The sequence below is a fragment of the Tamandua tetradactyla genome, chromosome 18 (assembly GCF_023851605.1).
Source record: "Tamandua tetradactyla isolate mTamTet1 chromosome 18, mTamTet1.pri, whole genome shotgun sequence".
Classification (NCBI taxonomy): Eukaryota; Metazoa; Chordata; class Mammalia; order Pilosa; family Myrmecophagidae; genus Tamandua; species Tamandua tetradactyla.
The window spans coordinates 9,923,452-9,950,708 of record NC_135344.1 but is presented as its reverse complement, the minus strand read 5'-3'; positions in this window follow the sequence as shown (position 1 = coordinate 9,950,708).

The following is a 27,257-nucleotide window of genomic DNA, read 5'->3' as shown; positions in this document are numbered from 1 at the left end:
CAAATGGAATCAGTTGTGGATGCAGCTGACGTGATCATGAGTTAATTCTATGAAATGTCCTCATTGCAGCAGACAGGCTAGCACTTGCCCAACCAGACAAATAGGTACCACCACTTGGCCAAGCTGACACATGATGCTGACCATGACAATCCACCCCTTGTCAACTTGGCAGCTATATATATCACCTTAAACCACAAAAATTTCAAAATAAAAAACATTAAAGCACACATTTTTTTCTTTCGCCTAACAATACTCAATAGTGCTATGTATAGCTAGAAACACATAACTCTCTCCAGAGTAGGATGCCTGTCCTTGGGTAATATTCATTCATAAACTTGATATCTTACAACTTAAATAGTATAACAGGAACAAAACAGCATCACAGTCCCTGTTTCTGTAACTGATCATGCGGTAGTAGTTCATATTTATCACTACCTTCCTCCACTAACCATTCCATGATCCCTTTACCCTCAGCAAGCACTTCAGCTGGCCGTGGTTCTTTGCCTGGAGGGGTGACCCAAACCTCCATTCCTGAAGTTTCAGACCCATTGGTAGTCCTGCCTGGATTGGGCTGCTGCAGTTTTCCATTGATTTTAATCATAGGGCATGGTAGTACTAAAAGATGCCCTAGGGGATCTCCTATATGCCAAGAAAACTTTTCTTTACCTCCACTGTGTAGTTGCAGTCCTATTTTCCCCTGAGAGTGAGGGTCAATCACCCCAGACAATACTGCAATCCCCTTCTTGGCTTGTTGATCCAGGGGCATGAGTAGACCAAAGTGAAGTGACAGTCTTAGATTCCAGCTCAATGTAATCATTGTTGTTTCTCCTGGTGGAAGCACTACCCCTTTTGGAACTAAAACCTGTAGACCAGCAGAGCCCAAGGTCTCAGGGACAGGAAGCAAAATTTTCCTAGTGGATCACTAGGGGTAATAGTGAGCAGTACCACTCCCATTTCCACCCCTTGGTTCCTGGACCCATGGATCTTGGCTATGGGAGAAACAGCACCATACAGTGGACACTGATTCAGAGCATATACAGCTTCCTGGAGAACATTACCCCAGCCTTTCAGGGTATTGCCACCTAGTTGGCACCATGATTGAGTTTTCAAAAGGCCATTCCACTGTCCTATCAATCCAGCTGCTTCTGGATGATGGGGAACATGGTAAGACCAGAGAATTCCATGAGCATGCGCCCATTCCCACACTTCATTTGCTGTGAAGTGTGTTCCTTGATCAGAAGCAATGCTATATGGAATACCATGACAAAGGATAAGGCATTCTGTAAGCCCACAGATGGTAGTTTTGGCAGAAGCATTGCATGCAGGGAAAGCAAACCCATATCCAGAGTATGTGTCTATTCCAATTAGAACAAATTGCTGTCCTTTCCATGAAAGGAGTGGTCCAATGTAATCAACCTGCCACCATGTAGCTGGCTGGTCACCTTGGGGAATGGTACCATATCAAGGGCTGAGTGTGGGTCTCTGCTGCTGGAAGATTGGGCACTCAGCAGTGGCTGTAGCCAGGTCAGCCTTGGTGAGGGGAAGTCCATGTTGCTGAGCCCATGCATAACCTCCATCCCTACCACCATGACCACTTTGTTCATGAACCCATTGTGCAATGACAGGAGTTGCTGAAGAAAGAGACTGACTGGTATCCACAGAACGGGTCATCTTATCCACTTGATTATTAAAACTTTCCTCTGCTGAAGTCACTCTCTGATGCGCATTCACATGGGACACAAAAATGTTCATGTTTTTAGCTGACTGAGAAAGGTCTATCCAAGTACTTCTTCCCCAGATCTCTTTGTCACCAATTTTTCAATTATGGTCTTTCCAAGTCCCTGACCACCCAACCAAACCATTAGCAATAGCCCATGAGTCAGTATACAAATGAATCTATGGCCAGTTCTCTTTCCAAGCAAAATGAACACCAGGTGCACTGTTCAAAGTTCTGCCTACTGGGAGGATTTCCCCTCACCACTGTCCTTCAAGGACACCCCAGAAAGGGGTTGTAGTGCTGCAGCTGTCTACTTTCAGGTGGTACCTGCATATCATGCTGAAGTCAATTTGCTGTAAGGAGCTCCCCAAAAGGGCAGAGCTCTGGTCTGGGAAAGAGAAGGTAATTTGACAGGAGTGGAGACCATGGGCATTTGGGCCACTTCTTCATGTAACTTACTTGTGCCTTCAGGACCTACTCTCGCCCTATCTCTAATATACCATTTCCATTTTACAGTAGAGTGCTACTGCGCACACCAAACTTTATGGTTTGGTGGGTCAGACAACACCCAGCTCATGATAGGCAACTCGGGTCTCATGGTAACTTGGTGGCCCAAGATTAAGCGTTCAGTCTCTACTAAGGCCCAGTAGCAGGCCAAAAGCTGTTTCTCAAAAGGAGAGTAGTTATATGCAGCAGATGGTATGGCTTTGCTCCAAAATCCTAAGTGTCTGCATTGTGATTCTCCTATAGGGGACTGCCAAAGGCTCCAGACAGCATCTCTACTTGCCATTGACACTTCCAGCACCATTGAATCTGCTGGATCATACGGCCCAAGTGGCAGAGCAGCTTGTACAGCAGCCTGGACCTGTTGCAGAGCCTCCTCTTATTCAGGTCCCCACTCAAAATTAGCAGCTTTTCTGATAACTCAATAAATGGGTTGGAGTAGCACACCCAAATGAGGAATATGTTGTCACCAAAATCCAAAGAGACCAACTAGGCATTGTGCCTCTGTTTTGGTCATAGGAGGGGCCAGATGCAGCAGCTTAACCTTTACCTTAGAAGGGATATCTCGACATGCCCCACACCACTGGACACCCAGAAATTTTACTGAGGTAGGAGGCCCCTGTATTTTTGTTGGATTTATCTCCCATCCTTTGACATGCAATTGCCTTACCAGTGAGTCTAGAGTAGTTGTTACTTCTTGCTCACTAGGTCCAATCAGCATGATATCATCAATATAATGGACCAGTGTGATGTCTTGTGGGAAGGAGAAACAATCAAGTTCCCTGCGGACAAGATTATGACACAGGGCTAGAGAATTGATATACTCCTGAAGCAGGATAGTGAAAGTATATTGCTGGCCTTGCCAGCTGAAAGCAAACTGTTTCTGGTGGTCCTTACTAATAGCTATTGAGAAAAAAGCATTTGCCAGATCAATAGCTGCATACCAGGTAGCAGGGGATGTACTGATTTGCTCAAGCAATGATACCACACCTGGAACAGCAGCAGCAATTGGAGTTACCACCTGGTTGAGCTTATAATAATCCACTGTCATTCTCCAAGACCCAATCTTTTTTCTGCACAGGCCAAATAGGAGAGTTTAATAGGGATGTGGTAGGAATCACCACCCCTGCTTCAAGTCCTTAAGAGTGTGAGTAATCTCTGCAATCCCTCCAGGAATCTGGTATTGCTTCTGATTTACTATTTTGCTAGGTAGGGGCAGTTTTAGTGGCTTCCACTTGGCCTTTCCTACCATAATAGCCCTCACTGCACAAGTTAGAGAACCAATGTGGGGATTCTGCCAGTTGCTCAGTATGTCTATATCAATTATACATTCTGAAACTAGGGAAATAACTACAGAACGGGTCTGGGGGCCACTGGACCCACTGTGAGACAGATCTGAGCTAAAACTCCATTGATCACCTGGCCTCCATAAGAACCCACTCTGACTGGTGGGCCAGAGTGATGTTTTGGGTTCCCTGGAATTAACGTCACTTCTGAACCAGTGTCTAATAATTCCCGAAATATCTGATTATTTCCTTTTCCCCAATGCACAGTTACCATGGTAAAAGTCTGTCGGTCTTCTTGGGGAAGGTTTGGAGGAAGATTAACAGTATAAATTTGTGGCAGTGTAACAGGATTCTCCCCCAAAGGGACCTGGCCTCCCCTTCATTCAAGGGACTCTGGGTCTGTTAACTGTCTCAAGTCTGGAAATTGATTAAGGAGCCGTGACTCTGTGTTTTTGTAATTCAGGTTAGACTTTGGTTCACTTGACCTAGAACACTTTTGTTTATACAGCTCGAACAAAAATTTAGTAGACTGCCCTTCTATTGTATTTTTGGTACTCCATGATTTACTAGCCAATGTCACAAATCTCTGCAAGTCATATAATTTTGATTCCTGCTTTGAGTTTGCTGTCTATTATAATAGCCAAGTCTACCCTGTCTTTGGCAATTAAGTTGTGCCACCTGGCTTCTGCCAACTCAGGATCCCATCATCCCCATTGTATTTAAGGATTCCAGCTCAGTGACAGCAGTTCCTACAGTAATATCTGACCTACAGAGAAGTGCAACTGCAGAGCTCTTCAGGGATGATGGTGCCAGTCTCACAAATTTCTCACTGTTCTGGGAAAAGGTGCATCCTCCAGACATTCCTGGGGTGTAAGAGCAGGCTTTGCGTGATAAATCCACTCTAACATTCCAATTTCTCTAAGGCTCTGGATCCCCTCATCTGCATTATACTTGGATAGTTCTGGCATTTTGACCTCAGGTAATGTTGGCCACCTTTTGATCCATGTTTCAACCAACCATCCAAACAAACTGTTAATACCTTTTCTAACCCCTTGAGCTATAACATTGAATGCAGAATCTCTACTTAGTGAGCCCATATCAATAAATTCAGTTTGATCCAGCCTTATATTCCTCCCACCATTATTTCACACCCTTAAAATCCATTGCCACACATATTCCCCTGATTTCTATCTATATAAATTGGAAAACTCATGCAGTTCTTTTGGAATATAACATACCTCTTCATGTATAATACTTTATACCTCATCTTTAGGGCCTGTTGGGACTTTAGTCTAGTTATAGGTCTGGAAGAAATGAGGGGTGGTGGGGGTGGGTCATGAAAAGAATTAGAAATATCTTCCAAGCCATTTGCTTCAGGGCATTCATTTGCAGTTTCATCTGGTGAAAGAGAATTAATAACTATAGGGTTAATCCTTTCAGGAGGAGGTTGGGTGGCCAATTCCTCAAGGCAAGCTGGAGGTAGGGTGGTTATGTCTTCAGGGCAGACTATTACAGGGTTATCTAGAGAAGACTCAGCATGACCTAGGGTTTCAACCTCACCCCTGACATCACTATCAATCCATATGTCACCATCCCATTTTTCAGGATCCCACTCCTTTCCAATCAGTGCCCTCACTTTAATGGCAGACACCATGCAAGATTGAGATTTCAATTTACGTTGTTAAATTGCTGCTCTGACAATAAGATTCTGAGTCTGATTTCAGAGCTCTCAAGTCTACGGCTATAGGAAATAAGATTTTCCTTCAGGATACTCATAGAAACTTCTACATCTGTCAGACGGTGTTTAAGCTTCTCATTTGAAGCCTTAAGCCCATCCCTTTCACTCCTTAATGTAGCCAGTGTATCTAACAACAACCAACCAACATCTCTATACCTCTTATTTCCACAAAACTCTATAAAGGTGTCAAAAACATTATCCCCCAGAGCCTGGCTTCATACAAGCGAAGCATTGGGAGAATCGAATGGTGATATTTTGACTGTCTCTTTTGCCAACACACTCCATGGATTGGGAGTGTCATTCTGATTATGAGAATCAGAGTCCTTAGTGCATTTGAGTCTAGTCAGCATAGAAAACTATTCATAAAAACCCATTTTTAAGATTCTGTTTCTTAAGAGCTGCTCCTAGTACCAAGATGTATTAGTTAGGGTTCTCTATAGAAACAGAATCAACAGGGAACACTTGCAAATATAAAATTTATGAAAGTGTCTCATGTAACCACGGAACACAGAGTCCAAAATTCACAGGGCAATCTGTGAAACTTACAATTCCAATGGAGGGTCTGGACCAACTCCACAGGAGAGGTTTGCCAGCCAAAGCAGGAAGAGAACCTGTCTCTTCTGAATCCTTAAAAGGCTTCCAGTGATTAGACTTAGCATCAGTCAATGCAGAAGACACTGCCTTTGGCTGATTACAAATGGAATCAGCTGTGGATGCAGCTGACATGATCATGATTTAATTCTATGAAATGTCCTCATTGCAACAGACAGGCCAGCATTTGCCCAGACAAACAGATACCACCACTTGGTCAAGCTGACACATGAACCTGACCATGACAATGTATTAGCTATTAAATTCATTTACATTTCCTAAATGTTCCTGAATCATATATTCTCCTTTAGCATAGTGGATTTTTCCAGTGGAATTTGTTCCTATAACTTGATGAGTAGCAGGACGTCATGGGAGATATTTCTTAACTATTTCTTCAGGAAAGTTTCATGCAAAATAAATAACTGACATTGCAACTTCACTTGAAAACTTATAGTCACAAAATTGGATCTCTTTTTCCATTTCCTATCCATATAATTGTATTTTACCACTGCTTTCTAAACAGACATTTCCTAAGAATTTTTATATGTAGAAAAGAAGATACCATTATGCTTAAGTCTTGAAGGTGGCACCAAGCAAATGAAATAAAGCACTACCAAATTGAGCCATTATCTGCATAACGTATGTTTTATTATTTAAGTCTTAAACCAAAACATTGTTTTAGGAAAACCTAAGCAACTAATGGAGTCTATATGAAAGAAGACTTAAAGTACCCAACTAAAATAATTAGCTATATAACAAATATTCAAAGTCTATTATCATCAAGATTACTTGGAAGGTTTTTTTTGGTGTCCGATAAAAGCATAAAATATAACTTCATATTAAGGTTCTTGCTCTTCAATTAGTAGATGTTGTGAACATCCTCAAAATGTTTATGCAGCTTTTTCCCCAAGAAAATTTGATCAATGCCGCATTGATTTTGAAGACATAATAGGTCAGTACTAAAATACTTCTCTTTTTAAAACATGTTTTTGTTGCATCTTAAACAAACCTACAAATCAATATGTATCATATCTTCATGATCTTCATCTAGGAAATGCAATCATTCCAATTAACACTGATACATGTTACTTCTCCAAGTTTTCTTTCATGCAGCTATTTTATCTTGTGCATACCTAGAAGATATATATGAACAAAATTATAATGCTAATATAATATACTACTAACAACATCATCGCACAATGTATCATACCCACACTATTATTTTATCACAGTGGGAAAAATTCTAGATTCATGATGCCTAAATTGAGCAAAGTGTATAAGAGGGTATAATTTTTAATATTCAATTTACTTTTCATGTTACCTTTCAGTAAAAATAATGAAGCAGTTTTAACTTCTTATATCCTATGATACCTATGTACACTTGTGACTGAACTTGTTTTCTTTAAAATGAAAAATAAAGAATATAAGTATAAAATAAGACAAACTCAATTTTTACAATGGTTACCTGAAAAGTCCATAGAATTCTCCAATCCCATTACCACTCAGCCACCAGAGGGTCAAGTTATTTGCTAATATAAGTGCCTGTATCTCTTGTTCAAGTCTACAGATTCCAGAATAACCCTAAATTGTCAGCAAATGCTACAAAAAATATCCATCAGTCTCCTTGCTATTGGGCTTACTCTTTAGTTAAAAATAAACAAATTGTCATTAATAAGAACAAGTACATACTACATCCAAAAGGAAAACACAAGCAAAATGAGAAACCCACTAAATCTCTAAATTAACACTTTCCCCTAGATTCAAACACACGTATTTGTAATGCTTCAAATTATATTTATCTATCTTTCTATCTTCTGATGCATTACACTTGGAGAGGTCACAGAAGGATGTGATAATTAAATGTTGATGAAGCTACTTAAACTCAAGCTTATCAGCTTCTCTCCTATCTGATCGCCTATGATTAAATCTAACTAGAATGCTGTCATGCTAAGTTCTATTTAATTTTGCTTTACTGCAAGTATTTAACTATTAAACTAATGTTGATCACATTTCTCAAACAGCTTCAGTGAGGAGAATTTTGAGCAGCCCTTTAAAAAAGTAAATTGAACAATAGCTTGCATATATAATAACCCAAGCACATATGATCACCAACACATATGAAAATGAGTTCCTTAGCATTAGTTGACAATAAATAAACTGCCTGACTTTAATTCCATATTGCCATTTGGGTGGCAAAATCATTTCAAAAACAGCAAACTTTGAGTAGTCACAAATTCAAATGATGCTTAAGTTAAAGTAATTCTTCTACTATCTTTTCATCTTTCAGAAGCACTGGTCTTATACATGAATAATACAAGAGCTGCAGAATGGTCAAGTCCTCTGTTTTGAGGTCAACAGTCACACAGTTGGATTTATTGTCCCGTGATCTGAGTAAGTAACCAAGCAATAAAGAGGACATGATACCTGAATCAATTTGTGGTCCTGAGTCTGTAAGACTTTCCATAAGGCATCAGGATTGCTGTCATTTTAGTCAGCATTTTCCTTCCCAAATTACCACTAAGAGTATGTTTTGGAAGCAGGGGACTGTTTGTAAATTCACTTTATGATTTTTGAAATGTGGTAAACAAAACTTACAGCAAAAAATTATTTCAAACATAAAAGAAATTATATTTGACATAATAATAAGCATATTTATTAGGGAAGGTAAAAGCAAAAGAAAAAAAATTTTAACGACAGATGCCCTGGTTCACGCTCATTTGGCTAAACACTTATGATAAATACAACAGTTTCAATATATGGAAAGCTTACTATTTGCTAGGAACTGTGCTTGGTACACTGATGTTTTAAATTTAACCTTCCACACAATTTTGTGGGAGGGGACTTAATATTACTATTTTACAAAACAAAAATGCAAAACTTAGAGAGGTGAAATTAGTAGTCAAAAATCCTCTGGTTAGGGTGGTGCAATGGTGGCTCAGAGGCAGAATTCTTGCCTGCCATGCTGGAGACCCGGGTTTGATTCCCGATGTTGGCTCATGCAAAAAAAAGAAAAAATCCTATGGCTAATCAGTGGCACAATGGAGACTGGAACCCAAGTCTGTCTTATTACAAAGATGATGTTCTTTCTGCTCTGCACAAGTGCTGACCATGGATTGAACATTTATGGGTGCCGCACAGAGGATGAACCTGTGCTGGGAAAGGCAGATTCAAAATGTGCAAAACATGCTTTTGTCATCCAGAGATCAGCTCCTAACTGCAACCGAGCAGAATGTGCGCTAGTAAAGATAGAGCCACAGACACTGAGAGAAGCCATGCGGAGAAGGAGGCAGAATTTGCTGGGCTGCAACACAAGCCAAGAAAAGACAAGGCTTGCTAGCAACCACCAGAAACTAAAAAGACACGAGGACGGATTCTCCCCTACAGGACTCCGAGGTAGCAAGGTCCTGACAACACCTCAATTTCAGACTCCTGGTCTCCATAACAGCGAGAGTATTAAACTCTCAGTCACGTTGATAAGATGATCATGGCTTCTTCTTCAACTCACTTCTCTGTGTCTTGAAGGACACATCCTCTCCTCGCCCTCTTCCTATTCCATGGATAGGCGCTTGCTCTCCAACTCCTGACCTGTAAGTGATGCATTGCCTCATCTCTTTTCCACCTGCATTCATTCCCTAGGTGATCTCAGTAAATTCCAATTTTACATGCCATTCATATGCTGATGATGCTGAACTTCTGTCTCTAGCTCTTGACTTTTACTGTGAGGTCTAGAAACTCCACCACTCTTTATCTCTCCAAGTTTGACAAACAAGCAGCTTTTAATTAATACATCTAAAACACTTCTCTCAGCCCCCTGTTCTTCTGTGGATTGGCTTGCTGTATATCCAATATGATCTTTCTTTAGTGTGCTCTTCTGAACTATGAAGGTTTTGAAGTTACAAACTGCCTTTTCTAGACCTCCTTGTATTAGGTTTCCCTAAGCCACTTAAATTCTGCCTATCAGATACAATTATGCAAGTTAAGATAAGATCACTATTGAACTATGGGCCCTTAATCCAATATGACTGGTATCCTTATGAAAAGAGGAGAGGGAATGTAGAGACAGAGATCCTCGGGGGAGAAACCCACATGAGGGTGGAGGCAGAGACTGGAGTGAAACAGCTACAAGCATGGATTGCCCACAGTCACCGGAAGTGAGAAAGAGGCAAGGAAGCTGTGTTGGTGATGGTTCCCAGAGAAACAGAACCAAGTGGAAATTATAGATGTAGCTATTTACATATATATGCAAATATTAAGACATTTATCATAAGAGTCGGCTCACACGATGGCGGAGATTGGCAAGTAGGAATTCCGTAAGGTAGAATGCATGTTGGAAACTTTGATGAAGGTAACATTGACTTCCCTAGGAGAATCTGTCTTACTGAAGTAGAAATAGGAATTCCTCTATTTTCTAAATCCCTTAGTTCTGGCTTTAAGACCCCCAACTGATTGGATGGAAAGACTCAGCTCATAGCTGAGGGCATCCCTTTTGTTCATTTCAGCCCTAAACACAAACAAATGCATCTATGAAATATCCTAGCAGTAAAAACCAGTCCAGAGCTTGCTTGATCAGACGGCTGGATCCCATAACCTAGCCAAGTAGGCCCATAAAATTAACCATCACAGGAGAACTCTTCCCTGGAGCCTTCAGTGGGAGTATGGTCCTGCTGACAACTTGATTTCAGACTCGTAGCTTTCTGAACTGTGAGATAATACATTTCTGTTATTTTAAGCCACCCAGTTAGAGGTGCGTTATGAGGGCAGCCCTCAGAAGCTGATACACCTCTGAGCCTGTCTCCCTGCTTTCCCTCCTGTCCCTTTACACTCAGCCGCTCTGGTGGCCAGGGACCAGCAGATGATATTTTTTAAAACACAAGTCAGATGACATCATTCTCCTGTCCCAAACACTCCTTTACTTTCACGTCACACTCTGAAGGGACTCCAAGCTCCCTCATGCTTAGCCTCCCACGTTTTCCCTGCATAGTCTTACCCCTTGATGCTCTGCCTAGTTCTACTTCACTGAACTCGATGTCCTCTCAGGAACTTCACAGTCTCCTGCGTCCTAGGTACAAACCCCCTCCCAGGTGCTTTTGGATGGTTCATCCCCCCACGTCGTGTGTGTATCTGCCCTGGAAGGCCTTCAGCAGCAGCTTATTCCACACAGAACCCTGTCGCCACGTCCACCATCTTTCACCTTGTTCTGTCGTATTCATCCTCACCTGTCACTAAAGGAAATTGCATCATGTGTCCGCTTCTCTGTCTGTTTCCTGTCTCCTTCCCCACCAGGTTGTGAGCGCCCTCACGGCCGGTACTCCGTTTTTGCACTCAGTATTTTGTCCTGGTACTCAGAACACGACCCAGCACATGGGAAGATGCCCATGACCATTTCCCGAACAAATGAATGAATGAGTGAATGAATGATGCTTTTAGCAGCCCAACTGAGAAAATATATAATTGTCTCCCGAAGTAAAAGTCAGAAGCGACCTTTTCTCTGGTCAATAAAGAACCTGTGAAATACATGGTGGATATTGCGAAAAGTTTATCGGTTGCTATTTCTCACAATTATGATAGGGGCAATATTTTGGGGATGATTCATAAATTGGTGCAATGCCAATTTTTTTTTCTGTGCTGAAGGAAATGAAGTGATGAAAGGAAAAAAATAAAAAGATCTGCAGCATTTAGACCCAGGCACTTAAAAGAATTTTTAAAACTCACTGCAACAAAGAAAGAACTCGAAACATGAGAGAGGGTAGAACCCTCACCATACTTTGGAAATAAGATTAAATGTATTTCATGAGTTTCCAACTCTGGGGTTACAAGTAATGAATGGTAGAATGACTTTTAAGAACCAAATGTTACAAAATGGATTTCTGACCCAGAAACATACTCTGAATATATTGTGGTTGACAAAAACTGTATGTATCACTAGTCTCATAAAATAAAATGTAATTTATGTTTCTTACCATCAGCCTCAGAGGATTTACACTAGTAACCTTTATAAAGGATTTTTAAAAGAATTATTTCTTGCATATTTCCCACATGGAGCAAAAGAAGCAGCATTAAATCCTCCTTATCTTCCCTTTCTCCAGCTCCCTTTTATCTGCTTCCTCCTTCTCTCTCTGATCTTTGCCTTATTTTTCTTTCCAATCCAACTAACAGATGGTTTCAGGGGCTAGACTGAAAAATGACAAAAACCAAAGTCAATGAAATAGAAGCTTAGATAATAAGATTAAAAGAATACCATTTTTCCAATTTTAATAATAATAGTCTACATTTCCATTTTTAATTTTCAAAACACCTTAACATAAATCATCTCATTTCAATTCTCATAACACACCCCCACATGAAGTGGGCAAGGAAGTCATTATTTTCATTTTATAAAAGCAAAGCCTTCGTCACTGAAAGATATAATCATTGGTGTTCTGGAAAATAAGTCTTTTATATTTAGCCTCCTGATCCTTCATGTGCTCACACATGTGTTTATAGTTTTCTTTTAGCTTTTATTTTCATAATATCAAGTTTAAGTTAACAATCTTAATCTCACTGGTCCCCTAAGTGAATGAGAAAAGTTAAAAAAGCATAATTACTTATTCCAGAATAAACCATTGCTTTTACAGACTACATGGAGTCTTGTCAGAAATATACAGATCAAACTTCTTGTGAAAAAATATTTTTAAAACTTTACAATGAAGGTTCGATTCTCAGTGCCTGCCTATGCAAAAAAAAGAACTTTAGCAATGAGTCCACTGACATGGTAAGGGCTTAAGAAAGCATTATGGAAAGAAGAATGAATGGATGGATATACAATGCCTTGAAATCTACTCCTCTGTCCAAACTAGGAGAGGACGCCAACTGGACCCCAAGGCTATCACATCATCCCTGGATATTCCCACTCTCAAGTCTGAGACTAATTTATTTCTCCAAGTTTACACTCTACCTGGGGCTCAAAGGTCTTTGCTAGCTGGCTAGCTTTAGATAGCTAATTAGTCAAGGAGCAAATAATGCCCCAAAGAGCCATATCTATTCTTGGTCTTCCAAGGAAGCCCTGGCCAAGAGTGCCAAGTCAACAGCCAAGAAATTTGACCTCCTTCGCCCACCTGACAGTCCCTTGGAGTCACTCGGATTCTACACGAGGCGGGTCTGAAAGACTCCTGTGAGCAGAGATTTCTGTGCACAGGCCTTTCTGTGGATGGTGGCCCAGGGACCTGTAGGTACCCAAAGGCTGGCAGGTCACCTGGCAAGGGCTCTCAAGTTCAGAGCTTTCGTGGACGTGCTTTCATTGAAATGCGGCTGCACCCAGGAGTCAGATCTTATTTCTCTGGCCTCTGTATGCTCCATTTCCATAATTCAATTATAGGAACCTAGAAGTTTCCACCAATTTTAACTAGAGTTATGCTTTTGAAATTGTCTTTCCTGGTCTAACCTAGTGGCCTTCAGGGCAGGCTTTTTAATCAGGTTTTCCCTCAGTGCTGTAGGGTAAATTAAATAGGATGGCCTTTCATTAGGATGGTGGAAATGCACATTCACTCAGACACAGCACTGCCAGGATCTAAGTCTCCATGGCATGGCTGGAACTTGAGAAAAGGTGGAGATTTCGCTATTCTTTTAAACCTCATCTTTAATGTATTTATGATGAGGTCTTCCTCTGACAGCTTTCCTTAGATTCGGCAGGAATGGAATATTTTAGGTTTCCTTGCAGCTCTAGTCAAGTAAGTCCCTCTGGGTACTTATTCCAACCTCCATCCTCTGATCCAATTTTCCCATGTGTCAAGATTCAGACTGGTTTTATGTTATTTCTGAAGTATTCTTTATCCCTGCACAAGCTGCCAGAGACTTGGGGTGAATATGAGCAGCTTTAGCCCCGGTGGGCTGAACGTCCGCTCTGCCACTGTCCCGACCGCATTCTCTACAGAGGTCACCGCCGGGCTGGCCCTGGCTCACTTCCTTCTCAAGCCTCAGATGCCCGACTTCACCTTACACTGGCCTCGGAGTCAAATCCTCTGCTAGAAAATGGCCCTTTGCCTTCGTTGTCTACCACAGACTAAGGGTGTCAACAGCATTTGGACATATCCCCCAATTGAAAAAAAAATTTTTTGAAAATAAAGAAATGTTGCAAGCAAAATCATGTAATTTAGTTAGAGCCACCTTGAGACAATCTCAAACCAAAATTTCACTGCAAAAGCATGTCCAACAATTAAATTAATGAATGAGATACTCTTTTTCTTGTATTTTACCCTCTCTTTGTAGAAGGCATAGAAAAATGATTAAGATGCAACAAACTGTATTAACAATAAGAGCGATGTGAAAATAAATGCTTCCAATTATTCAACAAATCATAATAACTAACTATCTGCAACAGAGTTGAATGAACTTTGGCGTGAGTCCTGGTGGCCACAGGCAGCCGAAGGAGCGGACAAAAAAGAGCAGGAGGTAAAGCGACTCAGCCTAGGTGTGTCTCCGTGGACTAGTTCACGCTGTGGAGTTGCACCCCAAACTGAGACCCTGTATCATGTGTGCCTTTTGCACCCCAAACTGAGACCCTGTACCATGTGCGCCTTGACCTCGGGGCAGGGAACGGGAGGACTCCAGGAAACTAACTGCGAGAACCCCTCCCCACTCTGCTTGCGGGATGAGACCCCCACAGTCAAACAAACCTCCGGATTACAGGAAACAGGCATGGTGCCTGCTGACCTGTGGGGACTGGGCTTCACTTACCTGCCAGCCCGTGGGATCCTTCAAACAAGCAGACCCATCCTCCTGCAGGTCCTAGGGGCACCTCACCCTCCTGTTACTACACAGCCCTGTGTGGCCATGCCCGTCATGGGGCTACTCTTGCTGCTAGCTCTAGGTTTATGTCCATTATAAGCTACGGTTGATTTCATCTGTCCACGGTTGGTGGCCGCCCCCCTAACCCCAGGACTCCCTTAGCAACCGGCTGAATGGGAGGTGATCAAAATATACACATCTTCACATATGTTGTAAATTCATATTTTCTTATATATTCTTTTATTTCTTTAAACAAAGATAAAAATTTAGAAGCTGATCGAATTTAAGATACTGTCTTCTGTTCTTAATTGGAGAAGTGTCTTTCCTGGTAGAATCCTAGGAGCATACTCATGTATGCTCCAGCCAACTGGGACAACTGATCAACTTAAAGGTGGATTAAATGGCAAGAGACAGAAGAGAAATCACCTGCTCTAAAAATAATTACACAAACATATGACAAACATATGACTGCTAACTCGACTTGCTATAAACACTTTGCTGTCTACACTTTGTAGAACTTTTTTCTAAGACATTTCCTAGCAATAAAATTGCCTTATCATCAGATTATGAAATGCTTCCTAATTCCATGTAATATGAATGAGGCCAATGTTAAAATGCAAGTGGTTAAACTGCAAGGCAGGTAAGATTCAGTCAGAATGATATGACATGTTCAAGAAAATCTCCCTTGTAGAAACATTTCTCCCTATGCTGACAGCACCTGAAATTCCTACTATTATTTCAAATTATTTGTGAAAGAGTCATTCAGAAAAACTGTTAAAAGAAATATATTATCTGAAGTAAGTAGTGATTTTTTTTTTAATTCTTCTGTCATAACTAAGTGCAGTATTCTCTGGGAAACTGATTGACAATAGAGGCATTTTCTATTGGTTGTGGGCATAGAAAACGTGAAAAGAATGGCATCTGCTGCTTCTGATTAAGGAGGACACTATCTGTTTGCCCAGACAATGAGGCCAAAATCAACACCTAGTGATCTCTCATCGAGGAGGACCAATAAAGGCAAATGCCAACCCTCCACCCAGGGCACATTCGACATTATTACTCTTGAACATTAGTTTAAAAAATTCTTTTGCAGTCAACCTTGTTTTAATAGTTGATGGCGTTAATCTCATTGAGTTCTTACAGAGATCAAAAGATTCAGCATGTACATGATACCTAGAACCCAGCCTCATTCCCAAGAGTTCCTCAATAAATGACAGCTATTTTACAGTTTTCAATTACTAGTCCTACCCTTAGTTGTATGCAAACAATGGATGTCAATTTTTTCCACCGTAAAATTTAATCAACCGCATGAATTTTATGTCTCCCTGGGATGAAGAACAAATCTATCTAACATCTACCTATGTCTGTTTCTATTATTTATATTTAGTCTAACCCAGTAATGTCATTCCAGCCAGTAATTTTAAATATTTAAATGTATATCTAATTTTCCTTAGGTATTTATTTTACTTTGCATGCACGTCCAGAATTTCAGCACCTTCCCTCCTCCTGCACCCTTCCAATGTGATACTGGGATCTACAGGAGGCAAGGAGATAACGTGTGTGAGTTCATGAAAGGGTCCTTTAGTTTCTTGCCAAGGCTGAACCAAGTAGCTTTCCACTGTCTGTAGTTTTCTTCCTTAATTGTCGAGACGAATGGAACCTACAGTCACACTGTGTAATCTAAACCTCAAGTCCTGCCCCTTAAGGTGGAGCTTCATTGTTACAAACTTCTTTTCTGTCCAAAGAGTCTGGCTTTCAAAGCCATGTCCTTGTTTAAATGGTTAGTCAGCATGGAGAATTCAGCCTATAAATAGCATCTTCGGTCTGAAGAAAAAATTTTCATTCCCTGGTTCCCGTAGTTTAGCCTTGGGTGGAATGCTGAATGCAAACATGATATGCAAAAGGAAAAGGCAACAGATTGTTATTTGCATAATTTATGGCTGTTGCAAATATTAATGTTCATTAAAGATTACAATATTCTCATATATTCCCAAAATAAAACTCTAGTTGCTCCATATAAACGAGTGATGACTCATTTTGAAAAGCCTCCAATTATTGTCCTTCAAAACAGCAGTCAAGTGCATATTCTAACCAAAAGCAACATGAAACTTTATAAGAGTCTAGTTGTTTGAATGAATCATAAATTTCTCAGGCCAGATGGTATTAAGTCGTAGCCTGCCAAATATCTACATCATTTACAGTACTAGAGTAAATGAAATTAGCACTAGTTGGCACTTTGAATTGTCAAGTGTTAATTTGCTAGACATTCACAATCTTCCTTATGCTTGCTGCATTACAGAGGAGCTGTTTTTACAGGCAGTGTTTTCAGAGTATGTTCACATTTTTTTTTCTGGGACAACAGTAATTTTTCATGAGTATATGCGTCCCACCTGGAGATAGACACAAATAAGAATTTAAAGTAAGAAACCTTTGGGACCTGAGTTCAGACCTCCAGAACTTTTGTTATGGTTGGGCTCCTAAAGTTGTATTGCTGAGGCCAGTCACTTCACTTCTTTGAACTTCGCTCTCTGATCATTTAGGATATTGGACCATCTAAGAGGTTCCTTTTGACTCTAATATCCTGTGATTTAGGAACTTTATTCTAAGACAAATTTTGACTTCAGATCAGCTTGGTCTTTGTATCTTCTTCCATACCTATCTCTAAAATGTGTTTAAATTTACAATATAAAAGGGCATGGGCCAGTGCTCCTCGTATTTATGTGGCATTTCATGACATCATTGAGAATTTGATAAGCACAATAGAAATTTTCTCAGAAAAAAAATCCATACAAATTTTGCATTCTATTTTAATGGTTTCCAGGCTCCCCTGAATCCCACGTGTGTTGTCTTATGGAAACAGTGGTCTTTGGGTTGATATTTCCCATTAGTTAAAAGAATATCCAGAACCTATTAGAAACTATTACCACGTTCATTTGACTGGTAAAATATATAATGGGTATGATGCAAAATCATACACACACGCACACACATACATATGCATAACAATTTATATAGGTGTACTTATTTTTCTACTAGTTACCACAGCTAAGGATTAGTCAGTGACCATCTTCAACAGAACAATTTGTTTTCCACTATTCTAATAAGAGAATACATATTTTGTGTGTTTATATCCTGAAACTATTTTAGGGCCTTTACCTATATGATTTCCAAACCTATGATAGATGTGTATGTTAGGTATTGTTTTCCCTTGCAGATGTATAGGGAACTAAAGCTCAAAGACTTTAAAGAACATACTCAAGGTCACCCTGTTAGAAAGTGAGAGTCAAGTTCATCATCCAGGTTTAATCTGCCTCCAATGCATGTTCCTCTCCATTAATTACGTAGTTCTATTTTTTTTAATATAAAATCAGATTTAACAATCCTTTCTATTGCTGCAGTTTTCAACAGATGTCCAGGAAATAGACTTGGGACAGGGAGCACCTATCTGTATGATTTTAAATCTACCCGGGAATTCTGATGCACAACAGAGCCAGAGACTGAGTGAGAATTCAGAAGGCCCAAAGGGTGGGAACGAGCCTGGCACGGAGTCTAGGTCCACTCCAGTTTCAACAGGGGCAGCTGAGGAGAGTCTGCCTTCCCAATTCTCCTTCTGATTTACCCACCAAGCTTCCAGTTCCCTTCTTTCCACCTCCCATCAAAGCCATTGTGTGTGTGAGAGTTTGCTGCCAGTGAGAAGAGTGGTAAAGAATCTACAGTGTGCACATGCCCCCCCCCCAGCCCCACGACCTAGGCCCCACCCCCACTCCCGTGCAAAGGGGGAAATGTGCTGGTCTTCTGAGAGGAAGCAAACTTTCTGTGCTTATTATTAAGGGACAGGAAGTCAAATGAAGCATCTCCTAGAGCGACTTTCTGCTCTCAGGGGGACGCTGCCAGTCTTCTAGGACAGAAACCTTGCTTTAGGCAGAAAATCTTGTTGGTTCTCCCACTCTTCCTGGTCTTCCTAACAACAATATGCCTTCCTCAAGTTTTCTTTCTCATTTCTGTGCCTGTGCCCACCTCAGCTCCGTGGGAATAATAATAGTTCCTTCTGCAGGTAGGTGTGGAATTTTCACGGTTCGATTTCAGCTGGGAGTTAAAAACAATAGAAAGTCTGATTGATATCTAAATCATAATTATGTTTGTCTCTCTGAGGCCAACACGATCAAACATTCATGGGGTTTATATAAACTGATGCCTTGAATTTATATCTCATCAGAAGAGGGATTATTCTTTTTAAACTCAGAATTATGTTGTGCTTACTATATACCAGCCAATGCTTTAATTTTTCTCCAAATATTAAATCATCATATTCTCCATCAGTCCAAGGGGAATATGCCACTATTTTCTCTGTTTTCCAGATAAGGGAACCAAGGCACAGAACTGTTAACTAATCTGCCCAGGGACACACAGCTCATAAATTAACTGGGAGTTCTGAGATTCCCGAACCAGGCAGTCAGGTTCCATTAATCTGTGAACTAATTTTTATCTCAGTGTAGCTCAGAAAATGTTAGGCAGAACAGTGCATCCCTTCTAAAGATGTCCTGTTTTAATTTTCAGGATTTGTGAATATGATATGTTCCATGGAAAGGTGAATTAAAGGCTGCTGCTGGAATTCAGGTTGCTAATCCACTGGCCCCCAGATGGGGAGATTTTCCTTGACTTTCTGGGTGATCCAGTGTAATCACAAGGGTCCTTAGAAGGGAAAGAGGAAGGCAGCAGGGGTCAGGGCCAGAGAGGGAGATGTGATAACAGAAGCGGAAGTCAGAGTGAGGTAGGGCCCCATGGGGCATGGAATCAGGAGTGGGAGTGGCCTCTAGAAGCTGGAAAAGGCAAAGAAACGGATTTCCCCCTAAAGACCCCAGGAGTAATATAGTCCAGCCACCCCATTTGATCCCATTAGATCTCTAGACCTGTACAATAATAAATTTGGCTTGGCTTGTTTTAAGCCACCAGGCTTGTGGTAGTTTTTAATAGTAGCAATAGAACATTAATACAGAAACTAGTCATTATTCCCAAGTGACGTACAGGTTAAGGATACGAACTCAAAGTTCAGGTTTAGCATTTACTAAGTATATGAATCTCAATTTCAACTTTTTGAGTCGTGACTGGCCTTTCTCTTAAATGGAGAAGATATATTTGCCTTAGGTGATTGTCGGGGCAGGGTTGCCAGAAGGTGAAAAAAAAAATGGTACTGCCTAAAACACAATTTTTTTGAGTGAAAGTTACCCTCTGGAATTTGCAGAAGATTAAAATAGCTGGCATATGCAAAGCCTGGTATGTTTGCTAAAATAGATAGCATGAGGAAAGTCTCTTCTGCAGAACACTGAAATATTGCATATGCTCAAAGAGTAGTTGTGACGATGATCATAATTATCAATAGAACTTCAGTGGCAAACGTATGAATATAATCAGATAATTGAGACGTTCAGTGAAAAGCAGCTGTGATAGAAGTGCTTTGGAATCACACTAGCCTGCAAATCCAACTTCACCACAGACTGCCTGCATGATTTAGGGCAAGTTTCCTTACACGTTAAACCTTCTAGAAATGTCAAGCTTATGGGGTTGTTTGGTGATCTAGCCAAGCCTTATCTGAGAAGGGTGACATATATTCACAAAATGTCCTCTTCGGGATGATTATCCAGTGTCCCAGGCCACAGTCTACTGCAGATAGTATATTAAAAACTTCAGCAAGTTTACATCACCTTTTAGGTAATGAGAATATTTTAGAATTTCCCACTTTGTCCAAATCTGAGGCAGCTCTTATAAACAAGCATCTAAGTTTTATGCTCTCAGTCATATTGAATATCTAGGAATACTCAAAATCAAATTAACATGCAGCGATTCTGCTGAAAACAGAGTGATCTAAGACTCAATCAATAGCTGGGAAATAATAGCACTAATATGGTGCTGGAATCCGGGGTTGCAATGAGCAGTGACAGCCACTTTGGGTCCACTGCATATCTATCAATAGTTCACCTCATTAATACGGTCAGACGATATTGATTTCAAGCAGAATGATTATATGCTAAAATGAAAGCTGCATAACTGATTCCACTGGGGCAGGAAAAGAAGGCGGAAAATCGACCAGCACAGCACTGAACTGACTGCCTTTTTGATCGGTACTACAGCCTCAGGGTAAAGTTCACCTTGGGTTAATTATTTACCAGGGAAAAGGAAAGGAAAAATGATTGCGGTTTTTTGCCACTCTTCTACAGTATCGTCACGTTTTTATAATAACAAGCTAATCTAATGTAAAGAATCCTAGGAATCATAATATTTGTAAATGTATCAGGTTCTTAGGTTTCTTTCAGTGTTAATGAAAACACTACATGGCTCAACTGCCTGTTGAAGCTGGAATTGTAACAGATTTTCTGGTTCAGAATATTCAATTATGATATGCTCATGTCATTTGTGACACCAGGTGAAATGCCATCAGGGACCTGGACAAATGTCATTGAATGGGGACAAAGTATGTCCCTGTTATTATCATCATTTGAAGACGTGAATTAGAAGTAAATAATGCTGATGAATAAACAACAACATATCACTGTCTTGTGAGAGTGTGTCATCTTAGACTTCTCAGCAATGAGCAAATCAGGGCTATTTTTGCTGGGATGTCTGTTTTTTTAAATAGTTAAGTGTACTGCTCAGTATTGCAAACCACACTTTATAAATAAGTTCATAAATATTTTAATATGTATAAATATGAAGTATATAATACCCTATATTAACTGAAACAGACACTTCTTTTCAGAGACCTTATTTATATGTGGATGTGAGTGTGTGTGTGTGCGCGTATGTGTAGTTGTAGGAGTCACAGACATAAAAACAAAACTTCCTTAAAAAACTTTCTAACACAACCCCACTGAAAAAACCAACAACAGGATAATCATCTGGGTTTGGGCAATCTTAATGAACAAATCATTAGAGCATCATGTGAGCTCGAGGGACCTGCAGACAGGGTCACCTTTGTGAATTGTATATGTGAGAAGGTTAAAATGGGAATTTTGAGTTATGTATATATATATATATGTATAATTACACTAAAATAAAAAGTTGTTTTAAAGAATAGTTTGTTTGATGTTATTCATAAGGTTCTAACTGGAAAAACCCCTTTCATAAAAAAAAAAATCTACATTATGATCTTCCTGAAATGCTGACTTGTCACTACCAATATTGAAGGTTCAGCAATTCCCGTTAAAATATGCATCTCCACCAAAATAATAACCTGGGCTGGCAATGTCCATTGATGAATGCTAAAATTAATGGGTAAAACTTCAAAGTGAAATCGGATATTTGCATAGCTTCAAATTTTCTCCTCCTAAATACTAATTAACTATTGCAATGATTTTAACATATGTCCACATATTCTCTGATATTCCTTCCCCAGGAGGTGAAGCTTATCTCCTCTAGCCCCCAACCTTCTTGGGTGTTGACTTGGTTTAGAAGCTGGCTTCTAAGTAAGGAAAGAGGGAAACAGTAACTTTACATTGGAGAAACCTGGCAGATTCAGCCTAAGCAAGGGATCAAAGTTAATATAACTCAAGTAATATCACAATCTTCCTGATGTGACCTAAGGGCACATAACATAGGTGACACTGTTCCCCGAAATCCCAAACTTCCCTCCATCCAAAATCATCAAGAATATCCAACAAGTCCAAATGGAGAGATATTCTATCAAATCACTGATGAGTATTCTTCAGAAGAGACAAGACAATGAAAGACAAGGAAAGATCAAGCTGCTACCACAGGTTGAAAGAGACTAAGGAGACACGATGACAAAATTCAGCAGAGTCCAGGATTATAGTGTATCTTTGAATAGAAATAGAAAGCCAGTGAAAATACTTGGGAAATCTAAGCTACATCTATAGTTACTATTAGTTAATAAAAATGTACCAGTACTAAATTTTTAGTTTTGTTAAATGTACAATGTTCACATTCGGTGGTGACATTAGAGGAAGTTAGATGGATTACACTCTGTAGTGTCTTCATAATTCTTTTATAAACCTGAAATTATTTCACAATAAAAAATGTAAATACATGCACATATACACGCACACAAAACAAATGTGCAGTTATCACTGAGTAGAGAAACGCAGGGAACCATTTGATTGTGATCAAACCTCACAAATCTATTCTTTGAGCCTGTAGTTAATCTTTGAGTAAGAAAATAACAATAACTAGCTTTTATTAATTGCTCCCTCTGGGCCAAATGCTTTGTACTAAAAGCTCTGGATATTTTATCTCATTTCCACTTTATCTCACTCATCATTTAAGATAGGTGCTACTGTTGCTAGTCTCATGAAATAAATGAAGAACAGTTTAACCAGCCCAACCAAGGGTAAAGAGTCAAATTCAAGCTAAATATCAGTTCTTATTCTCTCCCTTACATCACTTCAAGAATTCACCCAAAGATATACTAGAACAGATATTAGCTATAGTCGCTTAAAATTGAATGCCTTATTTATTCTGTATATCAGTCACATGGATTTGAATTAATCACTTTAAAGTTGAAATAACTGAGGCCCAGAGGGTTTAATCGAGTGCACAATATTAAATATTAAATACATAATTAATGTTGGCGCTGGCTCTACAGTGTAGGAGCACCAAAAGCATGTGGGTGGTTTAGATTTCGTAAACTGAAAGTAGTTATATTGCTGGTGAAACTATTCCCACAAACTTGGGGAGAGGAAGACAAAATCACCTGTAATCCTGACAACTGACATGACAAACCCCATAAAAATAGCTGTTAATCTGGAACATTTGCAATAAGGTTGATCAGGAGAAATGTTATGGGATCTCAATCCTGGAAATATTTGACTGTTTGTAAAGAAGGCAAAAGATTTATAATAACAATAACAACAACAACAATAATAATAATTGAGGAGTCAATCTAGTTGTTATGAGATCCTTAAAAAAGACTATTTTTGGCTGGAGCTGTATTTCCTTTAAGAAAAAGTTTCCATTTATTGTTATAGATTTAAACTTTGCCATCTGTATTAGTTTGTTAAGCTGTCAGAAAGCAATATACCAGAAATGGAATGGCTTTATATAGGGAATTTAATAAGTTCCAAGTTTACAGTTCTAAGCCTATAAAAATGTCCAAACTAAGTCATCCAGGGAAAGATATTTTAATTTAAGAAAGGCCAATGGGTCTGGAACACCTCTGTCAGCTGGGAAGTCATGTGGCTGGCATCTGATGGCCCCTTGCTCCTGGGCTCCAGTTACTTTAAGCCTCTGTCCCTGTGTGGGTTCCTCACCTTGCTTCTCCAGGGTTGCCTTTCATCTCTTGGATTCCCTTGGCTCTCTCCAGGTTCTGGGTTGCTTAACATATCATGGGAAGGCACACGGCCAGGTTTGCTGGGCTCCAAGCATCTCTAGATATCCATGTCTCCGTTCTCTGAAACAACTATTCTCCAAGTGTCTGTGTGTGCTCTCTCCAAAATTTTTCCACTTTTAAAGGATGCCAGTAAATTAATCAAGCTCCACTTGGAATGGGTGGAGTCACATTTCCACCTAGTCAAAAGGCCACAGCCACAATTGGGGGTGCTACATCTCCGTGGAGATAATCTAATCCAATTCCCCACCTAAAATGTTGAATCTGAATTAAAAGAAACAGCTGCCCCCCAAAGATAGGATCAGGATTAAAACATGGCTTTTCTGGGGATACATAAGAGATTCAAAATGACATAACATCCCTGTGGTTTAGGAGTTTTATTGTAAAGTGTGCCTGAGATATGTGTTTGCTCAAGAAGTTATACTGGATACAAAGCAACTCTAAGTTACTAAATCAAACCAGTGAAAGGCCACAAAAAAATAGTGGAATCTACTAAGAGGAACTGAGGAGATAAAGAATGAGAAGTGGCAATGAGATCTGGGGAAATTTTGTGAACTGAGCATTTCAGAGAATTTTTTAATTCCTTACACATCTCATAGGGAGCCCTGATTTTAAGTAGAGCTTAGAATTACATGGTTGATGGATTGGAACCAGAGAAGAGTATAAAAACTTTACCCAGCCTTTGAGTACTATATTAGCTAGGGTTCTCTAGAGAAACAGAATCAGCAGGAAATATTCGTAGGTACAAAATTTATAAAAGTGTCTCACATAACTGTGGGAATGTAGGGTCCAAAATCTGTAGGGCAGGCTGTGAAGCTGACGACTCTGATGAAGGGTCTGGATGAACTCCACAGCTTGCTGGCTGAAGCAGGAAGAAAGAGAATGTCTCTTCTGAATCCTCCTTAAAAGCCTTCCAGTGATTAGATTAAGCATCACTCATTGCAGAAGACACTTTCCTTGGCTGATTACAAATACAATGAACTGTGGATGTGGCCACTGTGGTCATGATTTAATTCTATGAAATGTCTTCATAGCAACAGACAGGCCAGCACTTGCCCCACCAGCAAAGGGTACCACCACCTGGCCAAGTTGGCACATGAATCTGACCATGACAAGCACCAAGGAGAAGTGGCATCTATGTCCAAGGATAGAAGGCAGAGCTAGACTCTTGAGGTGAGCCAAGTCCCCGGCCCAGACACATAGGCATGATGGGCGAGGTCAGGAGCAAGGGTTCTGTGAAATGGAAAGGTCCAGGCAAGCATCACCTAGAACTACTTGGACTTGGTCCACGGTGTGGACAGAACCCAATGCAACCAACTTAGGCTTTCTCTTTCATTCTTTCTTTGTCAGTACATCAATTCCAAGAACTGTTTAAGTTGATGGGTATTTCTACTCATGTTCTAACTGACATCATAGATTGAGAAAAACTACTAGACCATTAAAAATAGTAAACAAATATGAAGTAAATTGTTTACAGTTTACAATTCAAACATTAAAATAATTGATTTTGAAAGACTGATAATAAAATAACCTCATGGTATTTGTCAGGAAAGTAGATACAGATTGTCACAATGCACACAGACATGCTTGCCAGGTAACCATGGCAATATTTCTGGAAACAGTGCTTAGCAATAAACTCGAGTTTTAATTGTTTGTGTTAAATAATTTATCTCTATATCATAAAAGAATTTACATTTTTTGGCTGATTTAAAAGGAGAAAGAAATATATCTCAAGCCCTAAGACCCAGAATATTTAGCACACATCCTCCCACATATTGCTTTATGTTTATATACAGGTGAAAGGCAAAGCATATTGAAGGATAGTGCAATGGGTAGCTAAATAAGCTGATGGTCAGAGTAATTAGATAAGCACAGACTGCCAATTAAACATTTTTATTTGGTTAAATTAAATAGAAAAAGTAAATTAAGGTAGAGTTGCCGAATTTCATCCAATTGTTTCTTCATCACAAAAGTTATTAAATGTTGATTTCTTTAAATTTAAAAGATCAGAGAACAGTCTTTATGAGGGCTTTATCACGATGTTTTTGTTTTTTAACTATGCATCAAATAGATGATCCTATGAAAGATAAAATTAGCACAATGGTTTTTCTTCCCTCTTGATTTTATTGTAATAGTTTTAACTTCTCAAAGTGTATGGCCTCTATGTTGTGTTATGCGGCCGTGATTTCAGCAATGTTAGTCTCAGTAATATACGTAAATGAATTAAATAATCATCATCATCCTTTTCCATAGCTTCTGTACTCCCGGAATCTTTTTTCATTTTTTGAATTTATCTGTATATTGTCTAGTAAATTTTTATTGCTTTTTGTTGTTTGGGTTCTCATTTATTTCATCCTAAAATATGTTTATAGTTTTAGACTCATTGAATTATCACATGCATAAATATGGATTTCTTGGCTTAGAATTAAAATTCTCAGACACTGTTTTGGTTTGCTAAAGCTGCAGAATGCAATAGACCAGAAATGGATTGGCTTTTACAAGGGGATCTATTAACTTACAAGTTACAGTTCTGAGGGCATGAAAATGTCCAAATTAAGGCACCAACAAGAGGATACATTCTCACGGGGAAGGCAACTGGCATCCAGGTCCCTCTGTCACCTGGGAAGACACATGGTGGCACGTTTACTTCTCTTCCAGGTTCTAGCTTCAAATTAGCTCTCTCAGTCCCTAGGCATCCTTCTGGCATCTCTTGGGGCATTTCCTTTCTCACTTCCTCTTGACTCTGGACTGTCTTCAAAATGTCTCTCTCTTAAAGGACTCCAGCAAGTGGTTTACGACCCACACTGAATGGAACAGGTCACATCTCCATGGAAACAACCTATTTAAAAGGTCCCACCCAGTGATAGGTGTACTCTCACAAGACTGGATTAAAAGAGCATGGCTGATTAAAAGCAATGTTGCTGAAGAGAAAATCAGGCATTCTTCCATTTAAAAAATATTTTTAAAGTAGCAAGCACTGAGGCAGAAATTACCCAAATCAACTGTTTGGGCACCTGGGGGACTGGAGAGGACATTTCAAGATCCAGATCAGTAAGGGATGAAGAGTCTGAAAAAATGTGAATAGAGACTCTCATTCCTTCCAGCCCTGGGTCCTGGCATCCCTCCTCGACCCTTGAGAGAAATAGCAGCTGGAAGCCCGATCCACATCAGGGACAGGGACAGCTGGGGGAGTTCTCCGCCACAAGTAAAGTGGGAGATACAGCCCCACATGGAGCCAGATTTGGGCCAGCAAAGTGAGTCCACAGGAACCACGATTTCAGCCCCTTCTGGTCAGACACTGCCAGGCTTGGAGACAAACAG